This window comes from Danio rerio, chromosome 6 (assembly GCF_049306965.1).
Source record: "Danio rerio strain Tuebingen ecotype United States chromosome 6, GRCz12tu, whole genome shotgun sequence".
Classification (NCBI taxonomy): domain Eukaryota; kingdom Metazoa; phylum Chordata; class Actinopteri; order Cypriniformes; family Danionidae; genus Danio; species Danio rerio.
In genome coordinates, this window is record NC_133181.1 from 5230001 (window position 1) to 5243266 (window position 13266).

General features: G+C 37.1%; 1 long non-coding RNA gene across 7 annotated transcripts in view; it reads right to left on the reverse strand.

Annotated features, from left to right (window-relative positions):
* The window catches only part of LOC137495912 (uncharacterized), a 453250-nt gene that overhangs the window by 91456 nt on the left and 348528 nt on the right, over nt 1–13266 (reverse strand). For 6 of the 7 annotated variants that reach the window (XR_012407548.1, XR_012407549.1, XR_012407545.1 and 3 more), the window contains one exon: nt 12356–12589. This is a non-coding gene — a long non-coding RNA (uncharacterized lncRNA). Of the gene's footprint in view, nt 1–11018; nt 11843–12355; nt 12590–13266 lie in introns of those variants that run through there. The other variant, XR_012407550.1, reaches the window with a different exon arrangement.

Genomic DNA, 13266 nt, shown 5'->3' on the forward strand with positions numbered 1-13266 from the left:
ATTGTCCGTAGTGTATGAGTATGTGTGGATGTTTCCCAGAGATGGGTTGCAGCTGTAAGGGCATTCCCTGCTTAACATATGTGCTGGATAAGTTGGCGGTTCATTTTGCTATGACGACCCCTGATTAATAAAGGGACTAAGCCGAAGGCAAATGAATGAATAAATAATATTAAAAATATTTATAAATATTAGGTTTTTTTTAAAGTTACATTAGCATTTATTCATTCAGATGGTTCAATAATTTAAAGTTAAACTTAAAAATTTTTAAGTTAAACTTATTAGAATTATTATTTAACTTATTTACCTTATCAAAATTATAAAATAAATCATACATACACTTATATGTAAAAATTATTTAGTCGTATTTAATCCTAATAAAATCAAAACTAATACATTTTAAGGGTAATTTTCACAACATGATATTTTATATATAGTTATAGTAATTTATAAATATTTTAATAATAATTAATATAAACAAAATTAATATGTTTAAAAAATCTTAATTAAAAAATATATATTAAATTGAGGCAAATGTGCTATTTTTAACAATTATTATGAATATTTTATTGTTTATATGTGTATATACATATGCTTAGAAATATACAGTTGAAGTCAGAATTTATTTGAATTTATTTATTTTTTTCCAAATGATGTTTAACAGATTCAAGAAGTTTTCACGGTATGTCTGATAATATTTTTTCTTCTGGAGAAAGTCTTATTTGTTTTATTTCGACTAAAGTAAAAGCAGTTTTTATTTTTTTAAGGGCAAAATTATTAGCCCCTTTAAGCTATATATATATTTTTTGATAGTCTAACAAACCATCGTTATACAATAACTTGTCTAATTACCCTAAACTGCCTAGTTAACCTAATTAACCTAGTTAAGCCTTTAAATGTCACTTTAAGCTGTATAGAAGTGTCTTGAAAAATATCTAGTTTGGGGGATTATGATTCTGACTTCAACTGTATATCTATACACACTAAACAAATATTGCAAACAAATATTGCTGTATTTAAACAAACAAATTAAATGTAGTAATGTTCAACCTAATTTGTTTAAGTGCTGCCCATGTAAATAGTTTGCAACCAATTACCTTAAAATATTTTTATTAAATTCAATGAATCATTTTTCCAGTGCATATGCTGTCTTGATGCACTACAGTGTTAAATCTTTCTTATGCATACCTTTTATTTCAGAGAATATCCGATACAAACAGGTACCGGATGCAGGTGGACATAAAATATTTGAGATGAAACCATATTTATAGCCTTATTTACACCCAAGCACGGGAGCCCTAATAAAACCCGAGGCAAAAGTGCCAAATTTATGGAGGTCATTTTGATGTAGGGTGTCCAGAAGTTTCTTGCATGCGTTTAATGTGATGTATTTGTGCCAGTCTGGCTTGGTGACGTTGGCGTTTGCCCTTCGCAGAGCAGATTGGCCGAGTGCATGTAATGACGGCTCTGCCCAGCTGTGCTTCAGAGGGGGCAGCGGAGGATAGCATTTCCATAATAATCCACCCCGGGCTCCCAGGGGCCCCTTGAGAGCGGATGGATGGAGGATGAGGGGTGTAGCTGTACGGGTGGGGGAAGAAGCACGAGCGCGTCGTGTGGCTCAAGCAGCCTGTAGGCAATGCAATAAAAGCACGGCACGCAGCTCTTCTCTGCACTGCCACGCTAGAGATGAGGAGAATACATCTGAGGATGGAGAAAGAAAGCAGCAGGAAAGGTGTGGAGAAGCAGAGTTTGATAGTAATAATTAGGGTGGTGTCCCACGCTTTGTATTAGAAAAGGATTTATTTGCATTTTGTGTCTGGTCACTGGCAGACTGGACTTAGATTAAGAGGTTTTGCATAGTAGAGCAGACTTTTATAGTCATAATTAAGTTGGCGTCCCATGCTTTGTATTGGAGTAGGGTGTTTGGTCACACTATTTTGATGGTCTGTTTGTTGAATTTAAGTTACATTGCATCTACATGCCAACTAATTCTCATCAGATTATAAGTAGACTGTTAGGTTGGGGTTAGGGTTAATGTGAGTTGACATGTCACTAGCAGACGACATAGATTAAGGGATTTTGGAACAGTAGAACAGAGTTTGATAGTAATAATTATGGTGGCATCCCATGCTTTGTATTGGAGTAGGATGTTTGTACATTTAGTTTCTGGTCATTGGCAGACTGGACTTAGATTAAGGGGTAAAACATAGTAGAGCAAAGTTTTGTAGTAATAATTAGGGTGGCGTCCCATGCTTTGTATTGGAGTAGGGTTTTGGTCACACTTTTTAAAAGGTCCGTTTGTTGAATTTACATTGCATCTACATGCCAACTAATTCTCATTATTATAAGTAGACTGTTTGGTTGGGGTTATAGGGTTAGTGTAAGTTGACATGTACTTGCTAAGTTTCTTATAGGCAGTTAAATGTCTGTTTAGGAGCAGTATCAACATATTAAGCTGACAGTCTACTAATACTCAAATAAACTATAAATAATCAAAATAAACTGTTACCGGGTTCATGTGCCTTTTGTGTCTGGTCACTGGCAAACTGGACTTAGATTAAGGGGTATTGCATAGTAAAGCAGAGTTTGATAGTAATAATTAGGGTGGTGTCCCATACTTTGTATTAGAGTGGGGTTTTTGTGCATTTTGTCTGGTCACTGGCAGGCTGAACTTAGATAAATGGGTTTTGGAATAGTAGAGCAAAGTTTGATAGTAATAATACGGGTGGCGTCCCATGCTTTGTATTGGAGTAGGGTGTTTGTGCATTTTGTGTCTGGTCACTGGCAGACTGGACTTTGATTAAGGGATTTTGGATAGAAAATGTGTTTAGTCTGTGTTTAACTGACGGTTTATGTGCTAACTTGATGTCTTTGGTTTTTTATGTAAGGTCCAAATGTACGAATCTGATGGTGGAACTAAGAGGTTACTACACTGTTAAAAAATACCAATAAATTAGCAGTTTTCAGCATTTTATGATTCATGTTTTTATTTTTATTTTCAGCATTATGAGACCCCAACAACCTTTTAAAAAAAAAAATATATATATATTATTACTTTTTCAGGGTTTTCACCTTTTAATCTACAGGACAGCAGAGAGTACAGACAGGAAAGTGATGAGAGCAGAGCGGAGGAAGGATCAGCAAAGGACCTCAAGATGGGAATCGAATTCTGGTCGCCGTGAACACCTCTGTGTTATATGTCGATGCACTAACCACTAGGCTTTTGGCGCCGACAGACCACAACAACTTTTAACATCGAAAAGTTTGAACAGGTGACTTTTATGAACTTTTTTTTATAGTTTAATGTCATTTATTGTCTGGGTCGCTGTTATATATTAAAAACCCAACAAAAAGCTACAAAAACCTTGTAATAAACTGCCAGTATATTTTCTGTCATTTTACAGACTCATTCCTCTTTATATATTTTTTCTTATACATTATATTATTTCAAACTACTAAACTGTCACTAAAAGTCACTTTGTTAATCTGTTAGTGTTGAACTTTCAACATTAAAAGTCAACAGAGCAGAGATCAATGGCAATACACAGCAATAAATAAACCGAAAATGAATCACAAAAAGGAAACTGTGAATTAACTGACATTTCTTACAGTATACACTGTAAAAAATTATATTGACGAAACAAATTATATTGACAAACAATGACAACAAATGTATTTATGTTCAGTTAAATATTAGTTTAACTTATAATTTTTTGTTGGTTTGACTGATTGGTATTGTCATGATCACCAAGTAGAGTTCCCAGCAGAAACACTAGAGGGCACTCTACACATTACATCATCCAGTGAACTGGACTATAAATCCCATCATGTCCTGCAGTCACACACCAGTTTCAGCTCACCTCCTGATTACACACACACACAGCTGCAGTTCATCACCACTGATAAGCATCAGGGGTCGCCCCAGCGGAATGAACCGCCAACTATTCCAGAATTTGTTTTATACAACGGATGCTTTTCCAGCCACAAACCAGTGAGAAACACCCAAACACCCTCGCATTCACACGCATACACTAGGGACAATTTAGTTTATTCAATTCACCAATAGCACATGCCAAGAAATGGAGTATTAAATGAGAAAACAGTGGGCGTGGCTTGTTATTTCTACTGCGAGCTGATTGGATGTACTAAAGTAAGCGTTTTATTTATTACATTAGCTAACAGTTATTAGTTATTACAAGCTAACAGACATCTTTTCACCATTTGTGTTTGTTGTTAAAACTGACAGCAGGAGGGCGTGCGGTTACCACGTCCAATACCTCAGACAGACGTAATCTGAGAATTTAACTGAAAACAAACAGGAAGTGCATTTTCAGATTAAATTTTATATTACAAGGACAAACTATTACTATTTTTTCTTAAAGACATGCACAGATTAATTGTTCACCACAAAACTAGCAATTAGTTTTGATTTAATTTGTACTTCAAGTGTTTTAACATCAAAAAAATGAGCACATCTGGTATGACTTTCTCCAAATGTCTTCTCGCTCTTGTGCTTTTAGCCCAGACACATAATGGATGATTCCAGAACCATGATGCTAAATGTAAAGAACCGGATGCCTCTCCGACTTTTAAAGGGCAGGGTTGTGAAAGGGCAATGAGCGGTGTCTGAGCCGTGGAGGGGCGTCAGCTGCGGAGAGAGACTGGAGGCTCAGGAAAGGGCCCCGCGGACAGCAGGGGCCCCTCATCTCCATGACACACTCCCTGGCACCGCAGCGATCGCGGTCAGGGGCCACGCTAATCAATACATGAAGCCTGCAGGAGTGCGGGGGGAAAATGTCTTAATGTCCTCGAGAAGTGCACGACTGCAGGTTACACTCATTCTGGCTTAGTGATGCAAAAGGGATGATGCTGATGATGATGCTGGTGTGTGGGTTTGTGTGTGTGTGTGTGTACCGGTTTTGGTGATTTACGAGGACAGGTTTTTAGATAGTGACATTGGTATGACCTAGATGTAATCTATACAGTGGTTTATGAGGACTTTCATAATGTCCTTGTAAATCAAAATGCTTCAAAATCATACTTAAAGATGTGGTAAAGATCTGAGCTACAGCTGATGACAAAATTTCCATGTTATTTGCTCCAAAAATAAGCAGGACTTAGAGTAAATGTCTTATTTTGTATAATTTGTTTCTCTGTTTCTTGAACGCTCTACTTTATTTCATGATTTCTTTTTTAAACTCCTTTTTATACCCCATTTTAAAGAGACCGTAGCAGGTTTTTACTATAGAAAATTGATTACGCATATTAACAGTTTCTCTAGACCACCAATACCAACATGTGCGTATGTACTAGTTTTGGTGGTTTACAAGAACCATGTTTTGTATTAAGACATGTGTATGACCTAGTTTTACTAGTTTAGACTTTCCTGATGTCCTTGTAATTCAAAACGCTTTAAAATCATACACAAAGCAATGTTCAAGACTAAGAATAAATGTTTTATTTTACTTAACCAGTTAAACTCTGCTGTTATTTTGGGATTTCCGCCTGGATTTTGCCTACCCAAATTTAAAAGCTTCCCAAATCCACATGCAGAGGTGTAAATGCAAAAAAAAAGGTATCTTTTTAAAGAAGACCCTTTAAAAGACCCTTTAAAAAAGACCCTTTAAATTTTCATAAAACACTATTGAAAGTGTTAAAAATGACTGTATATGTCGTCTGTGTTATAATAAACACCTAAAAAAGAGGCACTTTTTGTATTTTTTTATGAACTCAAATTTAAAAGTGTACCTTATAGGTTGTGTCTGTAATCATAGGAAAAACAAAAATGGCTCTACCATAATCTATGCAAAAGTTATTGTATTCCAACTGATGAGAGGTGCTGTACAAGCCACAGGGATCGATCATTGTTTACATATTTCACTATTCTTTTGTTCGATCAAACATAATTCAATGTGTTTGCACCACATCAGACATATAAAAGGATTGCTTATGCACATCACCTCAAAAACAGAGGAGAAATGGCCCTGAAGCGCACAGCTTAAGGTAAGAGATGACAGCTGTCTGTGCTATCTGGGGCTGCTTATTGATCTTAAATGTATCGTTTTCACTTCTGCGCCATGGAAACACCACGATTCATTCGGCAACTGTTTGATATTTGAATATAATTCAGTAAAAAGAATGCTAGAACCGTATGAGCACCGGCAAGAGCTTTCATTTGAGCTATAGCTCGTACATGTGTCATGTGAAAAATATGAAACTGAACCAATGTTCAATACCCAGCTCGGGTATCCAAACTACTGTGTATTTAAGTGTAAATAACTTTTGTACAGTAGAATACCTGTACAAAAGTGGTACCAAAGTGATGCATATGTGGATAAAATATAGATTCTATATAAGAAACCACTTAAGGGGGTCTGGTGTAATCCTAGCCCTTTAAATCTTAAAGCGAAACTCGATGGCGTCATGGACCCGGTACTGGGTACGCAGAGTTTAACTGGTTAAATTGCATCTCTCGTTCTTATTGCTCTACTTTATTTCATGATTTCTCATTTTTTCTAAACACCTATTCATTACATTCCGCATTATAAAGACACTGCAGGGGCGGGGTGGGCATTGGTTGAAGTAATATATGTTTTTATACTGTTATTTCAGTTTGTATGCTGTTTGCATCACAGGTTTCCTGTGAGGGTTGGGTTTAGGTGTGGGGAAACATCTATGGAGAGTCCTCGTAAACCCCCAATACCAACATGTGTGGGTGCTAGTTTTGGTGGTTTGCAAGAACATTTTTTTTGTAAAATGACATGAGTTTGACCTAGTTGTACTTCATTACAGTGGTTTATGAAGACATGCATTATGTCCTTGTAATTCAAAACACTTCAAAACCATACTTAACAGGGTCTTTTGACATTCTTACAAAATTTGGATTTAGGGATAAAGCAATACATTTTTGACAGTATAAAATAGATTACACCTATGGAAAGTCCCTGTAAACCTTAAATACCAACATGAGTGGGTGTGTATTGGTTTTGGTGGTTTACGAGAACAGTTTTTTTTTTTTGTAAAATGACATGAGGATAACCTAGCTGTACTTTAACACAGTGGTTTATGAGGACATGCATTGTGTCCTTGTAAATTCAAAACACTTCAAAATCATACTTAATGGGGTCTTTTATTACAAAATTTGGCCAATATAATCAGCATTTTTTACAGTATAAAATACTTTACGCCTATGGAGAGTCCCTGTAAACCACCAATACCAACATATGTGTATGTGTGTGTGGGGAACCAGGTGCATGGGTGGTAGAGAGATAGAGACATAGAGGGCAGGCTAATTAATGTAAGCATTTGCCAGTGATTAAGCTTTAAACAGAAAGGTCAGCTGAGCAGCGGAGCAGGGCCCGTCCCAATGCCTTGCTCTTAGGGCAGTCTAAACCTTTCCAGCTTAAATGGTAAAGATGCCATTTCACAATGGGGGAGCGCGGGACACATGTAGGCCTGACACACGGGTCATCGGCTCGCCACCCTCCATTACCCGGCCAAGGCAAATGTGCCGATCTGTGTCATTTAGGGGATGAAAAATAAGGCCCCGGACGAGATCAATAGATCCTGCGGTCCTCAATCGGCTGTGATTAATTGACTGTCACCAATTAATGGGGGAATGATTGCAAACCATTGTCTGAAGCATATGTGGGCAAAATACAATCTCTAGAGTATCTGGACTGCTCAGATAATAAGATTCAGTCTACACTCGAAAATGCAGAGCTGTTTCAATACGTGTACACATTTTTACTCAAATTTGGGTAAAATATGAATAAACACGCGCATTTTATTTTTGTTCAAATTTAAGACAGTTGGTTTGGTGTGCATTTGATCAGATTTGGAGTCTTTTCTGTCTCTAATTGGTCTTTAAAACATATAGTTATACATCAGACACATGCCTTCATATATGCTTAATTTATGCTTATAAACATTATGCCTCCTTTAAAGGGATAGTTCACCCAAAACTGAAAATTCTGTCATCATTTACTCACCCTTTACTCATTTCAAATCTCTAAGAGTTGATGTTGTTGAACTCAAAAAGAAGGTATCTTGAAGAATTTTGGAAACCTGTAACCACTGACTTTCATAGTATGTTTTTTTTCTACTATTGTCGATGGTTTTCCAGCAATCTTTAAAATATTGTCTGAACAGAACAAAAACAAAACCTCAAACTGGTATGGATGACAGAATTTTCATTTTTGGGTGAACTATGCCTTTAACTACAGAATATTAAGATTTTTTTACATAGTAATAATAAAATAAGCATACAGATGTTCCTTTATTGCAGTCTGGATGAAATTATATTGACAAAATTCTTTTTTATGTGAATGAAAACTGCATAAAATGCAAGCAAAGTGTCTGTTTGTTTGTGGTGCAAATAATGATTAATAAAAATATAGGAATATAAAAAATGGCTGGAATAATGTAGTCAGTGTAACAGATATATTTATGTAAAATGAAACAAGTTGTTCTGACCTAACTAATGAGTTAGTGATTATACTAAACGTTGCACATTTTTAAAGAATAAATAAATATTATTTTTCCTATTATTTTTAGCAATTAAATTATTTTTATATATAATTTGGAATAAATGTTTTGGTTAAAAAAAAGTGAGACAATTTTATTATTATTATTGTTTTTCAAATAAATTTCTATTTCCTATTCAGTATACATTTATTGATGACAACAAAACATGCCCTTCTTTGTATATTCCTACTCATCACAGAGTCTTCAAAAAATGTCATGGACATGTATAATAACAAAAACACATGTCACATGTCACTCCGCTGCTAGTCCGTTTGCACTGGCTGCCAGTTGCTACTCGCATCAAATTCAAAGCTCTGATGTTTGCATACAAAGTGACTTCTGGCCTTGCTCCTTCTTATCTGCTCTCACTTCTGCAGATGTATGTGCCCTCCAGAAACTTGCATTCTGTGAATGAACGTCGTCTCGTGGTTCCATCCCAAAGAGGGAAGAAATCACTTTCGCGAACGCTCACGCTCAATCTGCCCAGTTGGTGGAATGAACTCCCTAACTGCATCAGAACAGCAGAGTCACTCGCTACTTTCAAGAAACGACTAAAAACTCAACTATTTAGTGTCCACTTCACTTCCTAATCTGCAATTGCCTCTTTGAATATCACACTAACTGTACAAAAAAAAAAAAAAAATACTAATACTACTAATACTTCCCTTTTTAGACTTTACAGACCTGAAACTTGCCTATAGCACTTATTCATTGTTGCTCTTAGTTGTATAAATTGCTTCCTTGTCCTCATTTGTAAGTCGCTTTGGATAAAAGCGTCTGCTAAATGACTAAATGTAAATGTAAATGTAAAAAAAAAAATTCAAGCAGCAAGTCAGCAAAGACTGATCTCTGAAGCATTATGTGACACACTCAAGTCTGAAGCCAAAAATATCTATAGAAACATACAAATAAATGGCATTTGAAAAAATACTAAACGACAAAACAGTTATAAACTTATCTAAACTTTATAGTTTAAGTCACAATTATTGAGAGGGGTCTGGCTGCAGACTCGATGCAGTGCAATCTGAGCTGCATCCAATGCTTTTTAATGCGCTCACCTAACCCCACCCCTAACCCTACCCATCACAGTGACGTCACTCACTCCATTGAGTGCATTGTGTCTGACATTGCATTGCTGAGTGATGCAGTCTCAGCTTGCATCATTAAGGCTGCATCCAGATACTATTGCAATTATTTATCCTCCTGTTAATTGTTTTTCTTTTTCATATATTTCCCAAATGATAACAGAGCAAGGAATTTTATACAGTATTTCCTATAATATTTTTTCTTCTGAAAAAAGTCGTATTTGTTTTATTTTGGATAGAATAAAAGCAGTTTTTCATTTCTTAAAAACATTTTAAGGTCAATATTACTAGCCCCTTAAGCAATATTAGTTTTTGATTACCTACAGAACAAACCATCGTTATATAATGTAATGTAGTGTGTGTATTTATATAGCGCATTTATCGTGTATGGCCATACACCCAGAGCTCTTCACAATCATGAGGGGGGTCTCTCCACACCATCAACAGTGTTCAGCATCCACTTGAATGATTTGACAGCAGCCACAGGACAACGGCGCCAGTGCACTGAACACACATCAGCTATTGGTGGAGTGGAAAGACAGTGACAGAGCCATGTATGGGGATGATTGGGAGGCCATGATGGGTATAAGGGCCGATGGAGGGAATCTGGCCAGGACACTGGGGGTACACCCCTACTCTTTACAAGGAGTGCGTCATGGGATTTTTAATGAACACAGAGGGTCTACTGTTTCATCCGAAAGACGGCGCTCACTGACAGTATAGTGTCTTCTTCACTATACTGGAGTATTAGAGCCCACACAGACCACAGGTTGAGCGCCCCCTGCTGGCCTCTCTAACACACCTCCAACAGCAACCTAGCTTTCCCATGTGGTACTGAGGTACTGTGGTACTGTGGTATCCAGGTACTGACCAGACTCAGCCCCGCTTAGCTTCAGTGAGAAACCGGTCTTGGGCTGCAGGGTGATATGGCTATGGCCAGTGACTTCCCTAATTACCTAACTTTGCCTAATTAACAGAATTAAGCCTTTAAATGTCACTTTAAGCTGAATACTAGTATCTTGAATAATATCTAGTATCTTGAATAATATCTAGGAACATGTCGGATCTGGATCTGGCACCTCTGAAATCTGATCCAGCACCTCATTTTACCGATTCCCCTCCTCAACCGCTCTCCTCCCCCATCCGCTGTTCACTTTCACTCCCTTCCGCGACTCCCCTACTCTCCACTTTCGTCCGAGACACCCCCGCCCGCTTACTATAGTCCGCGACATCCACTACACCAGTCCACCCCTCTCCACTTTCGTGCACGACACCTCTCCATCCTCGGGTAACATGGCGGATCCGTAACCCTGATCTGTTCCCAGACCTCACAATTCACAAATTAAGCACTATTAGATGTTACACCTGGCTCAGTTATGTGACATAGTGAGGGAGACGACACAGCAAAGTATAATCAAAAAGAAGATTTATTTAGCACAATTGACAATAGTATAATCAAAACATCAGTATCAGTATGTTCAATCAGTGTGAAATGCAAGTGGATGGTTGCAGTAAGTGTTGTCAGTGATAGTGTATGGATGCAAAAACAAAGCATAATGCCCAAATTGGAGCACAGCTCTGGCCAACGGCCAAGTTAATGGACAGGGCCCCGACAAACTCCCTATAGGGGGTTAAATAAGGTGGCTGACCAGCATCAGGTGCGTTGAAGCCACACCCCCAATCTAGAATCAAACACACAGAAACACAAAACGACGCAGTCCTGACACACCCCCCTTAAAAAAATCCCACATCAAATCAAATCAAATAAATTCAACATACATACATATAGGAGTACGTCAAGTCACATCTGCTGGAGACCAAAATACTGCCTCATCACTCCACCACAGGGCCACGTAACAAGGTGTCCGCAAATACATTCTTAATTCCCTTAATATGCTTAATCATCAAGTTGTATGGCTGTAGGAAAAGGATCCATCGCATTAAGCAATGACTCGGACTCTGCAATGAGTGAAGGAATGTTAAAGGATTGTGATCCAAAAAAATAACAACCGAGGAACCTCCTCCCACATACACGTCAAAATGTTGAAGTGCCCAGATAAGCACCATTGTTTCCTTCTCAATAACAGAATAATTCAATTGATACACATTAAATTTGCGTGAGAAATATCCTATTGGTTGAGTAAGACCATTAGAATGAGTCTAGAGAAGGACCGCTCCGGGTCCCACGTGACTTGCGTCAACTTGGATCTCAAAGGGAAGACCATTTTGGGGCGCTGCCAACACAGGAGTAGCAGTCAACAACAACTTCACATTCACAAAAGCTAACAATCAGTTATTGTCGGCGCAATAGCCGATTGGTTAGTGCGCTGACATAGAGTGCAGTAGCACGTCAGGGCATCCCGAGTTCGAATCCTGGCTCGAAGACATTTCCCTACCCCTCTCTCTCTCTCCAACTTTGCTACCGGTCCCAATATTGTCATATCCAAAAAAAAAAAAAGAAGCCAAAAATAAATCTTAAAAAAAGAAAGAAAGAAAGAAGTTATTAAACCTACTATGTTTAGAAATGTGTTGAAAAAAAAAAAAGTCTTTCCGTTATACAGAAATTGGGGAAAAAATATACAGAAGGACTATAAAATTCAGGAGGGCTAATAAATCTGACTTCAAATGTATATTTGTGGTGAGCATAAATATTTTAAATAATGCTTTAAATAACTTAAACATTTAAATAATCCCACCCCCGAACCTTGAAACAACAACACTACAATCAGTGCAATTCATAGCTGTACCTTTCTTTTTAACAGCATCAAGGATGACCTTCTCCTCTTGAAAATGTGTTTTTGTGTGTAGACTCGTGATGCTCTGGATGAATCATTTCACTGGAGACCTGCTGATGAAATGGACGTCTCTTGTTGACACAGCTCTTGTTCCACTCGTGAGCAATGAAATGAGTAGCAAGCGATTTCTGCTGTTATTTTTGAGATGCTGATCTCACTGACAGGAGACGAAAGGAGCGAGGGAGTCTGTAGAAAATCAGAAAACCAGGCAAATTTGTGTTATTATGTAAGAGTGTGCTCAGCAGTTTGGTCTCTCTCTAGGAACGATGTCTTATTCTGCGTTTCAGGCCTGCTGGCGTACAGTGGTCTAAAAGTCTGGTCTCTGTGGGCTGTGTTGACATGAAAGAGCTGCAACAAATGACAGTAATGTAGTCGCAGCACCAATAGGCCGCTTGATGCAATCGATGTACAACATTGTTTTGCATCAGTTCGATGCTAATGAAGTTATATCACAAGCACTCGGCCACCGGCTCTGTCACTATGGGATAATAAAGACATCATTTGGCAATGACCAATGAATTATGAGATTGAATCAAAATGAAATAATACTCATAATGGTTTATACTGTCGCAATAAAACTCTCGAAACAAAGGGCTGACTTTAAGAGACCAAACGCTTTGGGAGAAAAGGAGGCAAACACTATTATAAATGCATTAAAAATGTTTGGTGTAGTAAATAAGTGAATAAATAAAAAACATCAATATTTTTTTATGATATATAATAATAAATAATCAAAAATAACAAATAAATAAAACAATAAAAATAACAAAATAATAAAAAATAAATAATTTACAATTATATATATATATATATATATATATATATATATAACAATAAATAAATATTTTCATTTTATATAATAA